This window comes from Halichoerus grypus, chromosome 1 (assembly GCF_964656455.1).
Source record: "Halichoerus grypus chromosome 1, mHalGry1.hap1.1, whole genome shotgun sequence".
Classification (NCBI taxonomy): Eukaryota; Metazoa; Chordata; class Mammalia; order Carnivora; family Phocidae; genus Halichoerus; species Halichoerus grypus.
Genome location: NC_135712.1, coordinates 23,419,707 through 23,436,161, shown reverse-complemented (window position 1 = coordinate 23,436,161; position 16,455 = coordinate 23,419,707). Strand labels below are relative to the sequence as shown.

General features: G+C 36.0%; 1 protein-coding gene across 2 annotated transcripts in view; it reads left to right on the top strand.

Annotated features, from left to right (window-relative positions):
- NCAM2 (neural cell adhesion molecule 2) overlaps positions 1-16,455 on the top strand; it is a 511,417-nt gene that overhangs the window by 15,309 nt on the left and 479,653 nt on the right. The window lies entirely within an intron of this gene.

Here is a 16,455-nt window from a genome sequence, read left to right as displayed (position 1 = left end):
CCTCTAAGAAGAAAATGTACTCCACGATAAAACATTGGACTTATTATTCACACTTAGTGTAACTGAAGACTAATTAGCTAGTGTTTAATTTCTCAAGACTACAAAACAATATCTGTTGTCTCTCTGTTATACAAAATGAACAGCTAAACAGCTCTCCCACCTTATTTTTTTAAACAAACTCCCAGTACACAAACATTCATAATTTATGATGTTTTCCGTCAAAACATATTCCCTGAATATAGATAAAATCAGCATTTGGAACATGGATGCTTTGGTTCCAGCTCAGGGACTGTGATTGAAATGCATGCACATGCTTGAAAAATTCTTCATTTTCATTTTCCCCAATTTGTAACTGCAGACATGAGGGCTGCTAAGTTTCTTGCAGTGTTATGCTCTCTTTTACATTGCACTGTACAACTGAGTTATAACATTTGTTTCAAAGCTGCTGAACAAATTGTTTAACATATTTGTAATATCACAGTAAGGATTGGATCATAAAATGTAGATACACATTCTCTTGTATCTGTGTTTGATTGTCATGTCCTTTTTGAGGATTACTAAGTAGATAATCTGCTTCTATTTCTGATGACAGAGAACAAATTCATTTGTGTAAAGAGCTTTTGTGAGATATGTTGCTAATGTTTTTCATATAAAACATTCTGTATTTGCAGGTATTCAAGACAACTGAGTTTACTTATTTGCAGCCAAGTAATAGTGTTCAAATTAAATAGTGTCTATTAACTTTATCATTGACTGGTTTATGGTTTTATGGAGATAAAAGTGTTTTGAGAAGAGCTTTCCTTTTTCTATAAATGGCATTGAATTGTCCCATTTTAAAAGATGTCTTTGATATTCTTTTAGTCCTTATGGTTTGGTGACACCAGTCAAAATTGTTTCTAAAGTGTTCAGAATTCACATCGCGTGGCTGGTTGTTGAAGCGTTCTGCCTGAATGGTTGGGTTCTAAATGAATTCGTGCCAGCACATGGCAGTTCCAGCCATTGAGGCCAATGGCTGGTTAGTGCTGGGGCAAAACTCTTTCCCATGCACAAGCTGGTAGTGGTTTCCTGCAAATAAATTTGGATCCTGTGGCCCAAATGATGTCTTCAAGAAATAACTCAACATCTGTGTTTTATTTCCAGCTCTGTTCCATACTCGGTGAAGCCCAGATCTCTACTTAGAGCTAAATATCTTTACATTCCCTTTAGCGTCAAAGCAAAAGTTTTGTTAATTTTACTTGCAAACATTTTTACTTTGATTTGTGGGCATGCAAATGATTTGAGCCCTCAAAATATTCTTTCATGTCAGAGGCTGTGTAATGGTGAAGAGCACAGAGTCTGAACGCTGGCAAATTTGAATTCAAATCCCGTTCACCCACTTGCTTAATGAGAGATCGCAAACAAGTGATTCACTTCTCTATTCCTTAATATTCTCATCTGTAAAATGGGGATAATAATAGCACTACTTACATAGTAAGTGTTCAATTAATATTAGCTATCATTATTAATCACTCTAAAGCCAAGGTATAATTACATTTTTTTTTTTTTTATAATTTGTTAACCAGCTTTCCTTAAAAGGCTTCCAAAGAGTTTGGCTCTGTGAAAAACAATGCTGTGGTAAGATGTCAGATTTTTTTTTTTTTTTTTTTTTTTTTTGAGGTGATTATTAGTTTTGGAGAACTGTGTTGTCACTGCACCATTGATTACATTCTGTTTAGTTTTCCCACACATTGTGAAGGGTGGATGGCAGCTGGTAAGTTTGGCATTTGGGACCTTTACGGTATCTGGGGTCGCTGCTTTTCTTTGTTAGCTGTTTGCTGTCATGGTGCAGGGCATCACAACTGAGGCAGAACAAGGAATTAAGGATAATTACACCATCTATTATGTGACCAACTGAGAACTGTTTAAATTCTGAATCTAGTGCCAAGTTCTGTCTCGCTCTCAAGGACTTCCTCCTCTTCCCATAATCCTACTCAGACTCGTGTCTGGGTTTAGGGGGAAGCTTATTGTCCTTGCTTGTTTCTCTACTCTTATCCATTCTTAATTTGAATGCGGCTCTTGGTTCTGCCTGGAATTTGGGCAGTATCTGTACTACTGACTGTTGGTTTGCAATCTGGCCCATATCATGGCAGGGTGGGGGGAGGCAAGAAGAGACTAAAGAAAGAGGCAGATTGGTAGGTGTCAGGTTTAATAAATTTACAGACAAGGCTTATGTTGAGTGCCCACAGACAGTAATCTCTGCACCTACCAGCCACAATCTTGAAAGTCTATATAGAGGCCTGAACTGGGTGCAGTCATGGATGCCAACCACATGGTCTCGCCAACACATTGTTCTCTCAAGGACGCGTACTTGAAAATGGCTCCCATTGTGGGAATGGTTGGCATAGTGCACTAAGGCCTGGTGAGGAGGTGAGGAGCCTCCAGTTGCCTGTGGCCAGCTCATGGGTCAGCTGGCGGTCATGTCCTCTTGATGACCTCCTCCAACACTGATGTTTCATATAGTCTGTTTCCACAACATGATCAGTGCAGGTGGTTCCCACACTACTGCATAAGGCTCCACCTCAGCTCCCACTGACCCTGATATGCTCAGAGGCTTAGCATTAGCAGTTCCTCTCTTATGACCTAGCTAGTGGTAACACCCCCCCGCCGCCCTGCACCATCTCCTAGCTGCTGGGTTTTCTGGTTTATTTAAGCTTTAGTGATCTTCAACATCCCCTTCCCTGGCCAAGGTGGTTCAGTGACAATATATTCTCCTCTAATATTTGCATCATAATAAAGGAATTATAGGAAAACTTGTTAAATCTCTTGCACAGTGCAGTAGAGTTAGTGAAGACTTAGGGGAGGAGCATACCTTGGGCCCTCTGGGGCCAACTAACCTTCCCAATCTTTGTTCCTTATTGTAGTCAGTCATGCCCATGCCCTTTGCATGCTTGCAGATAGAAAACAAAGAAAAAGCCCTGTTCTGCTCTCAAATCTCTGAGTGGTGATAGTAGTAGACATTATGGTGGTAGAGATGGTAGGGCAATCTGGCCAGTTGCCTTCTGGGTCCCACCAAGAATGACAACACAAAGAAGGAAAAGGTAACTCTCTGACACTGGACAATCACCTGTTTTCATCATTCCCAACAACTAGTTGCAGTTCTCTTTTTAGGGAATGGGGAACTGTCCTTAGAGCAGGTGCACTCTTCCTTCTCTGTGGATCATGTTTTATAACCTCTTTGCTCTGAGTCATCCGTTACTGATATTTAAAGGGACACTTGTTATGAAAATACTCTTTTCTTTCAAGTGCCTGGATTTTAACTCTAAAATCCTAGCATTCAAAGCTACCCATTCTGCATGCTCTACTTAAAAGTGCCATTTGAAAATCAAAGCTAACAGTGACACGTTGGTTCTCCACTCTTGCACTCCCTGTGAAGGGCTGGATGGCTTAACGGACCAAGTGCAACGTCCCGGGCAGCAGGTTCAGAGAGCTGCAAGATGATGAAGACTCTGGGGTGTAGACATATCAAAAGGAAATGGAAACATGAAAGAGGGGCAATGAGCAAATTGTGATCGTTATGTTTACATAAAGTAGAAGGATTGATTTGATCCCCAACTAAAAATCTCAGAATAATTTTCTAGAGGTAGCTTTTAGACCCTTCATAAGATGGCAGTTTTGAATTCTCTGTTTATCATATAAAATGAAGCTCAAACCCTGCTTTATTTTTGAAACCTTTCTTAGTCATTCCAAACTACCTTTCTCTCTTATAAACCCCTGGAATATAGATTAGTACCGCCCATTTATAATCTCATATAGTCCTGGGTTGTAAAGTATTTTAATTTCACTAATCTTGTCTTCTAAATCAGATTCTAAGACAAAGGCTTTGTGTTATGTGATTCACATAGTGGATGCTCAGTAAAGAGCTGTTGAAAAAAAAATAAATGAATGATGCTCTTACAGTGCTATTTATATTTATAATAAAAGTAGAGATTTAAAACTGTGACAAAAGGAATTTGTGTTAAATAAAAAAGATAAGTATCTGGCTGTGAGGACTCACAGATTAGCACATCCTACTGATAAATGTTATAGAATATTTGCTCTTTTTTAAAAGAGTATTTTTTAAGAAGATAAATATACATATAATTCAAGATTTATAAATATATCCATTGCCTCCAAAAAAAATATATCCACCGCCTCCAAAAAAACAACAACAAAAAAAGATTTATTGATTCATTTTCGAGAGAGAGAGCATAAGTGGGTGGAGGGGTAGAGGGAGAGAGAGAAGAGAGAATCCTCAAGTGGACTCCCTGCTGAGTGCAGAGCACCAAGATCAGGACCTGAGCCGAAATCAAGGGTCAGGCACTGAACCTCTACTGAGCCACCCAGGTGCCCCAAACATAAATTTTTATCTGATTAGAACAGTTTTGGTGGAAATATAAATTAAATAATCAAAGTTGTCCTAAGTTCTCTGAAAATATATACTTAAATATTAAACTCATGTGTTTTTCCTTCATATTAATTCACTAGTTTGAGTTAGCAATTTAATAAGGAATATTTACACTTCCTTCTCAGTGATCTCTCTTACAAACTTTTAGAGAAGAGAACAAGTAAGTATAATAGTCAGAAACCCAGAGGTTTATCTTCTGGTATATACTTTAGTTACTAATGTGCATTCCCTACCTACCTAAATTTCTTTTTTTTTTTCCCCCGACTCTTAATAGTCCATAGCAAAAGTCTATTTCACTTATAAAAAATATGGAATGACTTTTCAAATGGCACCACCCAGATAAATATTTGAATTATTTTGTTACTTAAAACTATTATATTAGTAATACGCCCAAGTTAATTCGTTCTGACTACTAAATGTGTCCAAAGAATACTCTAACATCTATGTTTTGAAATAATTGCAAAATATTTAATCATTTTTTCTAAATAGTCCATTTGTGGGGTGCCTGGGTGGCTCAGTTGGTTAAGCGACTGCCTTTGGCTCAGGTCATGATCCCAGGGTCCTGGGATCGAGCCCCACATCGGGCTCTCTGCTTGGCGGGAAGCCTGCTTCTCCCTCTCCCACTGCCCCTGCTTGTGTTCCTTCTCTCGCTGTCTCTCTCTCTCTTTCTGTCAATTAAATAAATCAATTAAATCTTAAAAAAAAAAAAATAGTCCATTTGTGTTCATGTAGTATTATAGAGTATTGACAATTTCTGGGTAATCCATTTTTGATTATTTTTAATGTTTCACTCTGAGGAAACAAATGTCAAAACTTTTATAATCTCTTTTCAGTTTAATTTTAACAGGATAAAGGTCAGAAAGTTAGAAATGGTTTGTATATAAATATATATCTTACAATAATTAAATAAGCAAAACTGCCAATAACAGAAGCACACTAAAAGTTAAAGTAGGAGAAATTAGCCATCCTAAAAATGTCTGTGATTTAAAATAAAATATTCCTAAATACTCAATTTACTTTAAAATGCGTTAGGATTTATAACCTGCACATGTGAAAATTTATCTGTGGTCACACTGTGAAAGATATACATACAAGAGTACTCCTAAAAACCTAAATAAGAACATGAGAGGCAATAGCATAAAAATAAAAACTAGCTATATTAGTGCATTTAAAGTTACATTTAATTCAGAGTTTTCTGGGTAAAGGAGAAAATAGGATATGTAATTTTTGATTTTATTATCAGATTATCAAATTATACCATACTGTTTATCCAGAAGGAAGATTAAAATTGATTTAATGTGTGACTTCTGAGGCCAGATAGTTTTAAACAGTTTAATAGATGATGATTCCCATACTAATTTTAGGAAAGATCCAGATATTTTTTAATAGTACCATTTCATATAGCCATCCTTGGAAAGAGCTTAGGGCAGAGCAGATTGTATTCATCTATATCATTTTTTTAATGTAGTCTGCAGCGATTTATTAGTTGCATATAACACCCAGTGCTCATCATATCAGGTGCCCTCCTTAATACCCATCACCCGTTTACCCCATCCTCCACCCCCCCTCCCGTCTGTAACCCTCAGTTAGATTCCCGGAGTCCAGAGTCTTTCAGGGTTTGTCCCCCTCTCTGATTTCTTCCCATTCAGTTTTCCCTTCCTTCCCCTATGGTCCTCCATGCTATTCCTTATGTTCCACATGTGAGTGAAACCATATGATAATTGTCTTTCTCTGCTTGCCTTATTTCACTTAGCATAATTCCCTCCAGTTCCATCCATGTTTATGCAAATGGTGGGTATTCATCCTTTCTGATGGCTGAGTAATATTCCATTGTATATATGAACCACATTTTCTTTATCCATCCATCTGTTGAAGGTCATCTTGGCTCCTTCCACAGTTCGGCTATCGTGGACATTACTGCTGTAAACATTGGGGTACATGTGCCCCTTCTTTTCACTACATTTGTGTCTTTGGGGTAAATACCTAGTAGTGCAATTGCTGGGTCATAGAGTAGCTCTGTTTTTAACATCTTGAGGAACCTCCATACTATTTTCCAGAGTGGCTCTACCAGCTTGCATTCCCACCAACAGTGTAAGAGGGTTCCCCTTTTTCCACATCCTCGTCAACACTTGTTTCCTGTCTTGTTAATTTTGGCCATTCTAACTGGTGTAAGGTGATATCTCATTGTGGTTTTGATTTGTATTTCCCTGATGGCTAGTGATGTTGAACATTTTTTCTTTTCTTTTTTTTTGTTGAACATTTTTTCATGTGTCTGTTAGCCATTTGTATGTCTTCTTTGGAGAAGTGTCTGTTCATGTCTTCTGCCCATTTATTGACTGGATTATTTGTTTTTTGGGTGTTGAGTTTGAGAATTTCCTTATAGATCTTGGATACCAGCCCTTTATCCATAATGCCATTTGCAAATATCTTCTCCCATTCCGTGGGTTGCCTCTTAGTTTTGTTGACTGTTTCCTTTGCTGTGCAAAAGCTTTTTATCTTGATGAAATACCAAAAGCTCATTTTTGCTTTTGTTTCCCTTGCCTTTAGAGACGTGTCTTGAAAAAGGTCGCTGTGGCCAATGTTGAAGAGGTTACTGTCCATATTCTCCTCTAGGATTTTGATGGATTCCTGTCTCACATTTAGGCCTTTCATCCATTTTGAGTTTATCTTTGTATATGGTGTAAGAAAATGGTCCAGGACTCCACCCCCAAATTACTAGAACTCATACAGCAATTCAGCAACATGGCAGGATACAAAATCAATGCACAGAAATCAGTTGCATTTCTATACACTAATAATGTGACTGAAGAAATCTATATCATTTGTGTATATATATACTATAAATCAAAGAGATAAGTATTGTTTAGTGTTTATTGTTTAGTTCATATTTTTAGACAGTTCAGTGTTACTAGATTTTTTACATTAAAGCAAGGTGTTAACACATAAGTTTGAGTGATGAATAATGAAAAGAAAAATTCACAAATGCATTTTTTAGAATTGGCCTTGTATATCTTATACTCATTCCTATTTGTCAAATCCTTACAACCATTGAAACCTATGGGTAATAAAAATATATATAATCCCTGGATCATTTTCTCAAGGGATTTACCATCTAGCATCAGTAATAATACACTTATTCCCAAAGCAATAATACAAAGAATATGTGATATTTCCATATAAGTGACAAAATGTGATATCAACCTGTGAATGCAATTTGATTATATGGTGTCCACCAAGTCCTGAGAATTTGATTGAAACAACACAGTGCAATGAAACTCTGCCTCAGGAAGAACCATAAAATCAACCAGTTTTATTCTGCCACCCACATACCAGTTCCGTTATGGTACCATTATTGCTGGGGTCAGGCACCTTGCTTTTTGCTCATGCACTTCTCCCTGGAGCAAAGAAGATGGTTAGGTTTTGTGTTTTCCAAGAATTCCTATTAAAAACAGAGCAACTTGAGATATTTATTTGTAAGAGAAAGAGTTGCAATTATTTTAATCAACAATCTAATTTTATAAATGAAAAGGAAAAAAAAATCCTTTAAAGGGATAAATGACTTGTTCAATTATTGACAGCTAGCAAGTAGCATGGCTTGATCTAACTTGACTTTCAACTTAAGTAGAAAAATTTTAAATAGTTCATATTATGGAAAAAAATGTGTTTGGCCAAAATTTCATGTGCTTTTAAAAATTATTTTAAATGCACCAGATTGTTTCCAGTGTTTTATCCAAATATCTATTATAGTCTTTTATTCCAAAGGGAAAGGATTTAAAAGTTAAAGAGTAGAACTGTTGTAATATGTTCTCTCTCTCCAGGAGTGGCGGTACCTTTATATCAGAGAAGACATTTCCAGGATACTGAGTATCCCACTGTTTCTTTAATATTTTGTGATTAATTGGAGGAATTCAATTTCTATCTTTTTAAATACTAAAATCAGTGTTAATAAAGATAAGAGTCTTTATTGCATTTGAAGTAAGTGTGTTAATTTTACTTGGAATCAGACCAGTATATTTTATCTTCCAGGAATTTTTTCTGTGATGTAAATGTTTATTTTCTCACAAAGAGGGGACATTTTAAAAGAAAAATAATAGAAATACGGCCACACATCCAGGGCAGAGAAAGCCGTGTTGATAGCCAATGAACTGGGTATACTAGAGGTGTGAGCTGTTGTGAATCAGAGTGAGAGAGTAGGTCAAGAGGGAACTGATTTGTGAAGTGTACCCAGGAGTATATATGAAGTCTTGGCCAAAGAGTGTTGAGCAAATTGATAATGTCTTTGGGCAAATTATGTGAAGATAGAAGTTGAGTAAGTTCAAGGACAGTCACTATTTTTTATCGTGAATGATAACAGGAGACTGGGAATAACGTAAGCCATTTTCCATGGTAGAGTCATTTAAAAGGTTAAAGTCCAGAAATCAGTTTGAGAGCATTGAGAACTTAGAAAATGTTGGTGTAACATGGACTCATCCTGAAAACATGGTGATGGTGGTTAAGAGAGGGACTAATGGGATGCTTGGAAGTAAGCCAAGTTCAGGCTAACCATTTCCTAACATTGTGTTAAAGGCAAACAGAAGAATACTTACCTGGAGATAGCTAGGGTTTGTTTCAAAAAAGCAGGTTGGAGAAATATTCAAAAACATTTTGAAGTTTGAAATTAAATGCTCAGAATGGAAAGTTCTTTTGAAATCTTGGGAAATCCAAGATCAGAGCACCAGCAGATTCAGTGTCTGGTGAGGCCCACTTCCTAGTTCATTGACAGGGGTCTTCCTGCTGTTTCCTCATTGTTAGAAGGGTCTAGGAAGCTCACTTCAGCCTCTTTCATTAGGGCACTAATCCTATTAATGAGGGCTCCACCCTCATGATCTAATCATGTCCCAAAGGTCTCACCTCCTAAGCTCATCACATTGGGGGTTAGGATTTCAACATATAAATTTGAGGCAGAGGGCTGGGGGAGGGCCACGAACATTTATTCTATAGCCGGGTTTAACCATGACAACTTTCTTGTTCCTTGAGTCCTGTTTTTTGTTTTTGTTTTTGTTTTTTTTTAATTGACCAGAGGCATCTGGGGTATTACTGTATATTTTCCATTATTAGTTAATGTGAGTTCCCTTACGTATTTACTTACTTTAAGACATTTTTGGAGAATCAAGTGTTTACCAGTCATTTTGATAAGCATTATGATATAAATTAGTTTATAGAGATGAATAAAACTTTTGTCTTCTCCCTCAGGGAGCTTTAAGTTTTCAATAGAGAAAACACTTAAGCGAACCATTCTAATAAATTATTCTAATTATAACCAAACTCTCAAATATGGAAACCATTTTTTTTTTAAGATTTTTATTTATTTATTTGACAGAGACACAGCGAGAGAGGGAACACAAGCAGGGGGAGTGGGAGAGGGAGAAGCAGGCTTCCCGCGGAGCAGGGAGCCCGATGTGGGGCTCGATCCCGGGACCCTGGGATCATGACCTGAGCCGAAGGCAGACGCTTAACGACTGAGCCACCCAGGCACCCCTGGAAACCATTTTTGAACATGAAATAATACTGAAACATAATTTCATTATATTATTTGACTAGTCTGCTTTCAATTTTAGAATTATTGCAAGTGTGGCAATGAGAATGTAACTTTATTTCAAGCTTTATATCAAGGGAAGAACTGTGAATAAAAATACTTTTTCTAGTTTAACACATATCGTGAGTTCACATTACAGATGTGTCATGTTGCAAATGTGTCAAAAAATGGACATGTTGTTTGAGCCCTCTACACTTCCGTTTAATCACTCAGGAGCATATCCTATGTTATGTACATTACTTCCCTAGTTATTCCACTAATTTTAATACACCAAAGTGAGTTCTGAATATGAATACAGAATTCTTTACGATGCCCTTTTCTCTGAATTGTATTTATTTCTTAAGTTTCTAGAGTGAAAAAGGTTGTTGTTAAAATATCTCTTATGCTCATTGGTTTGTTGATTGCTTGATAATTTTCACATTTTTCATATGTACCAAATTTATTGTTTTGATTCTTTAGAAATGGTGTTAGTCTCCCAATTCCAATCATTTTGTTATTGAACAAATAACATTAAACTCATAATCCTATTCAAAGATTTATGTTGTGTGAAACTATTTACTTATTAGATTCTTTAATGAGGCCTGGCCAGCTCTTTCGAGTGAAAACCAAATACAGTGATTCACATTTACCAAACAGACCTTCAGTCTAAATGATTTTGAGTCATATCTGAGGTCACTTTGTTGTTGTCATTGTACTTAATCTTCCCAGCATCTCATCGTTATTGCCAGAAAACTTTGGTGTGCAGCCTGCATGTAATCAGGCACAGAAAACTGCAGTATAGAGTACCTTAACTGAATTAAAATGACTCCGAGCCATACGATATGCAGACTTACATAAGACAAACATATTAAATGTGTACACAAAATGCCCAAATAAGTCTTCGGTAATACATACATATGTATACATATCTATAATATACTAATATTGTTAAATAAAAATCAGTGTTTCATATGAGGGTACCTGATTGTACTTAATATTCTCCTGGAGCATAGGGAAACAAAACGTGTGCATGTATGTGTGTAGGGGGGGATGTTTAATGTTATTATAAAATTTTTGCAATTATGTAATCCAGCATCAGAGATATATAATCCATGTTTTTTATAAGTACAAATGTTTAAAATTACTTTTAGTATTAAAATTCAGTATGGGAGAAGTTAATTTCTGAGAGAAATCATTTGAATGAAAATATAGCTCCTCTCTGGCTGCCTTGAAGTGTGGACTTAGGGGAATGAGTAGTGTGTAGCTTCTGTAGAAAGGTTGTGGTTGTAACCCATAAATACAAATCAACGTGCTTTGATTTTAAAAACAGAAATTGTTCATTAGCCAAAGGTATGCTTTTGTACAAATGTTTACAGTTTGCTTTTTCCATCTATTTTGACTTCCTATGTTGCCTCAAACTTTGTTATATTTTTTCAGATGAAATCTGTAACAGTGGTCAAGGTATATTTTGACTTAATCACAAGCATTTAATGTAATCAGAGAACAATAGATTCTTTCTGATGTAAAATTCTTAGTTGTCATGTTGCTAGTGTGCTGTTTGTGACTAGAATGCAAAGTAGTTTTAATCCATACATCCTTTTTTCTGTGCTGGGATGCCTGCCAAATCGATGTCTGCGATTAACTTTTGAGGTTGTCAGCTTGAAACAAATGTAGGGGCAGGAGAACTCAGGACAGTGGATTTGTATCTAATGCATATTTAACCATAGTGTTAGCATTCAGAATTAGAAAACAAATATTATCTTCGTAGACTAAAAGTTTGCTTGGCATCACATTTGCTTTTTTAAATTGTCCTATGCTTTTAATCTAGATGTTCAATAAATTTCATGTAAACATGGTAGACTATAATAAAAATTATCTGTTAAAAATTGTATTACATAATTATTCATGGTATTATAGTATCTAGAACTCTCTGCTTTTTACCTGGAGGTGAAAGTCTGCAACATTCAAGAACAGTGTTACCTGATTTGCTTTAATTCTTTGAATGATTAGTTAATATTCTAGCCGCATGTGATTTAGTGAAAAAATAACACTTGGGTTCAAGACAGAATTCCTGGGTTCATATCCAACATTGATTTAATTTCTCTGGGCTTCCATATCTTCATCTATATAAATCTGCTTTACGTTTGTTCCATGCTTTGGGAGTATTCACATCATTAGTGCTGAGTAGGAATGGAAAGTAAGAAAATTCACATTAGGTGAATACAACTACTATATCCTAGTTTCTGTTAGACACTTTGAATGAATCCTAGTAGTCAATCTATGAGGAATGTTCGTTTTATGTAAATTCCCAATGAAGAAAATGAGTCTCAGAAAAGGCAAATCACTTTTCCAATGTTATCCAATTGATAAGGGAAGAATCTGGAATTCAAAAACTGTGATCGTCCTGTCTGCTTTCAAAATTCTTGTTCACATGACTGCAGATAGCCTTGACTCTATGTACCTCTGGCTACACTGTCAACTCTCATTTCTTGCTACCTTCATGATGATGGAAAGGAGGAAATGATATTGAACATTTGGGCAAAGGTCTGTAAAAATATAGTTATTTTTTTGAGCATTAACTATCCCAGACACTGAGCTAAGCATTAGACATATATAACATCGTTTGAACCTAAACATAACCTTATAAGGTAAATACTATTACTGAGCCATTTTCAGAATATGAATACAATGCTCAGAAGCTTTAAGTGACTTTTCTAAATTTTAAGACAAGGTAGCCTGACTTCAAAGGCCATGTCTTTGACTACATGATGTTAGTCTCCTTTCGCTGCTGTAACAGAATTACCACAGAATTAGTGGCTTAAGCAATACAGATTTTTTTTTTAATTTTTTTAATTTTTAATTTTTTTTTTTTTTTTTAAGATTTTATTTATTCATTTGAGACACAGAGATACACAGAGAGAGAGAGCATGAGCAGGGAGAGAGGCAGAGGGAGAGGGAGAAGCAGGCTCCCCGCTGAGCCAGGAGCCCGATGCGGGGCTCGGTCCCAGGACTCTGGGATCATGACCTGAGCCGAAGGCAGATGCTTAACTATCTGAGCCACCCAGGCGCCCCCAGATTTTTTTTTTTTTAATTCAAATTCAATTTAGTTAACATATACTGTATTATTAGTTTCAGGGGTAGAATTTAGTGATTCATCAGTTGCTCATTACATCAAGTGTCCTCCTTAATGCCCATCACCCAGCTACCCCATCGCCCCATCCATCTCCCCTCCAGCAACCCCCAGTTTGTTCCCTATGGTTAAGAGTCTCTTATGGTTTGTCTCCCTCTGTTTTTATCTAATTTTATTTTTCCTTTCCTTTCCCTATGTTCTTCTGTTCTGTTTCTTAAATTCCACATATGAGTGAAATCATATGGTATTTGTCTTTCTCTGACTTATTTTGCTTAGCATAATACCTCTAGTTCCATCCATGTTGTTGCAAATGGCAGGATTTCATTCTTTTTGATGGCTGAGTAATATTCCATTCGATATTGCTTCTATAAACATTGGGGTGTACGTGTCCCTTCAAATTACTATGTTTGTATCCTTTGGGTAAATACCTACTAGTGCAATTGCTGGGTCATAGGGTAGCTCTATTTTTAACTTTTTGAGAAACCTCCATACTGTTTTCCAGAGTGGCTGCACCAGTTTGCATTCCCACCAGCAGTGCAAGAGGGTTCCCCTTTCTCCACATCCTTGCTAACATCTGTTGTTTTCTGAGTTGCTAATTTTAGCCATTCTGGCCCATGTGAGGTGATATCTCACTGTGGTTTTGATATGTATTTCCCTGATGATGAGTGATGTTGAGCATTTTTTCATGTGTCTATTATTAAGTAATACAGATTTATTATCTCACTGTTTTGGAGGTCAGAAGTCTTACTGGGCTAAAATCACGGTGTCAGCAGGTCTGTGTTCTTTCTTGAGGCTCTAAGTGAGAATCTGTGTCCTTTTCCTTTCCCAGCTCCTAAAGGCCATCTGGAGTTCCTTGGCTCATGGCCCCTTCCTCCATCTTCAAAGCCAGCTGTGTAGAATATTTACATTTCTCCCATCCTTCCCTCTCTCTGTCATTATATCTTCATCTGAATCATCCATCTCCATTTTTTTAAATAAGGGTCCTTGCTATTATGATGAGTCCATATAGAGAACTCAGGGTAATCTCCCCATCTCAAGATGTTTAATCATTTCTGCAAATTCTCTTTTGCTAAATAAGGCAGCATTCACAGATCCTGGAGATTAGGATGAGTACATCTTCGAGAGTCATTTTTTTTTCCGACCACAAGTATATTTTAGAATGCGTGATGTTAAAGGAGATAAGCTGAAGAACATAATAGTCCTCTCTGTGAAGAGCTCAAAAGAGATTATTCAGTATTAATTGATTAGTCAGAGAAATGTTAACACATTTGAATTCAGCAACCAGTGTTGTTTAAAATAATGCAAAAGTATAAAGATACAGTGGACTTTAAAAGCTGTATAAATTGTGTGACAAGGAACTCATCACAATGATTTTAATTGATAAATATTAATATCAATACATTAATTAATTAATACATTAATACATACATATTACCTCTCTTGAGGCGTGACAACTAACATGTATCATTAGTTTTACCATTTATTTTTTCAGTCATTTTTAATTTTGTATTTGCCGTTTTATATTGAGTTGTTTTATAATCAGCTGTAATGATTTTTGAAAACTAGGCAGGGTATTAATCCTAATAAAGAAAATGCCATCCTGAGACATGGTGAGTTTTAGTAAATTCCCCAGAGTCACACAGCTAATTGGTAATAGAGCCTTACCTACTACCTTATTCATGGGACTCTCACTCTAAAATGATTGCTGCTGCGTCCAACCACTTCCCAAATTCTAAGAGAGAACTTAATGAGCCCTTAGCCTTCTGATTTTATACCTGTTCAGGTTCATTTGTGTAATATAGTAATTGGCAAGAGTAAGTCTTTGTTGTGATCTAGAACATCTTGATTTTGGTGGAGGAAATCTGCATCATATAAAACTCATAGTGGGCCTTTCATATACAAGCAGTGCTGGTCAATGGAATTGGCAAGTAAACTAGAGTAATTTTTTTTTTTTTTTTAAACCCACAGTGAATATCATTCTCAATGGGGAAAAACTGAGAGCTTTCCACCTAAGGTCAGGAACACGGCAGGGATGTCCACTATCACCACTGCTATTCAACATAGTACTAGAAGTCCTAGCCTCAGCAATCAGACAACAAAAAGAAATAAAAGGCATCCGAATCGGCAAAGAAGAAGTCAAATTCTCACTCCTTGCAGATGATATGATACTTTATGTGGAAAACCCAAAAGACTCCACCCCAAAATTGCTAGAACTCATATAGGAATTCAGTAAAGTGGCAAGATATAAAATCAATGCACAGAAACCAGTTGCATTTCTATACACCAACAACAAGACAGAAGAAAGAGAAATTACAGAGTCATATTTAATGGTCCCAAATAAGCTTTTGCTAAGTGAACTGATCAGTTTTACCTCAATATGTATTAACGTACTTTTTATTAAATATATTCTCCCTCTGTCCCTCTCTCTCTCTCTCTCTCTCTCTCACACACACACACACACAATTTCATTATTTTTATTTGTAAAAGTACATATTGGCTGTTGTCATGTAGTCTTTGTACGGGTTTAGTAGATTTTTGTTTTTGTAATCTTCATACAGAGATCTTAATATAGATAGATCGTGCCTCACAGTGGAGGAACATTAAGGTAAATGTGGTTTGCTAAATTTCAATATTGATTAGATATTTTTAAACTTAGCAAAGATAAAATTTTGTCCGTTACTCTCTTTGATGTGATGCCAGTGTAATAGTGAACATACTAATTTAGGAAAATACCTAGCTGTTTTCGACGCTTCTAATTGAATTTATTTAAAAAAATTGGTTTCATTCCCAATTACTCCATAGATAATTCTCTTTAGGAAGTGATTTCCACCTAGTGGCAACACATCTTAGCCAGTGATTATGGAAATGGAAATAAAACTACAGCAGTTAAAATATTTTTATTTATTATTTAGTAAGGAAATTAAATTACAAGTTATGTTTACTTAAGCATAATATATAAAATAGCTATTTTAAAGTTAAAGTTTTCTATGAGATTTCCCTTCTTATGTAGGCTAATACGTCTCTATGATTCCTTCTTCCAGAAAACCACTGGCATTAGTCTGTGAATTACAGGGTGGCTACGTATTAACACTAGAAAATGTTATTGTAATTGCTAGAAACACCATCAGCAAATAATCCTAATGTCTATAGTACCTCAGTTTGAATAGAAAAATATGTGTCGACTATAGCAAATCAAAATAAACCTCTCAGTATTTTACATCCACATTCTGTATTTTGCCTTAGTTCTAAAATATGGATTAGCTCTTCGTGGGTTTTTGGTTTTTTTTTTTTTTTTTTTTTGAGGAATTTAATTACAGTGCATTATGAAACTATAACAGAATGTTATTT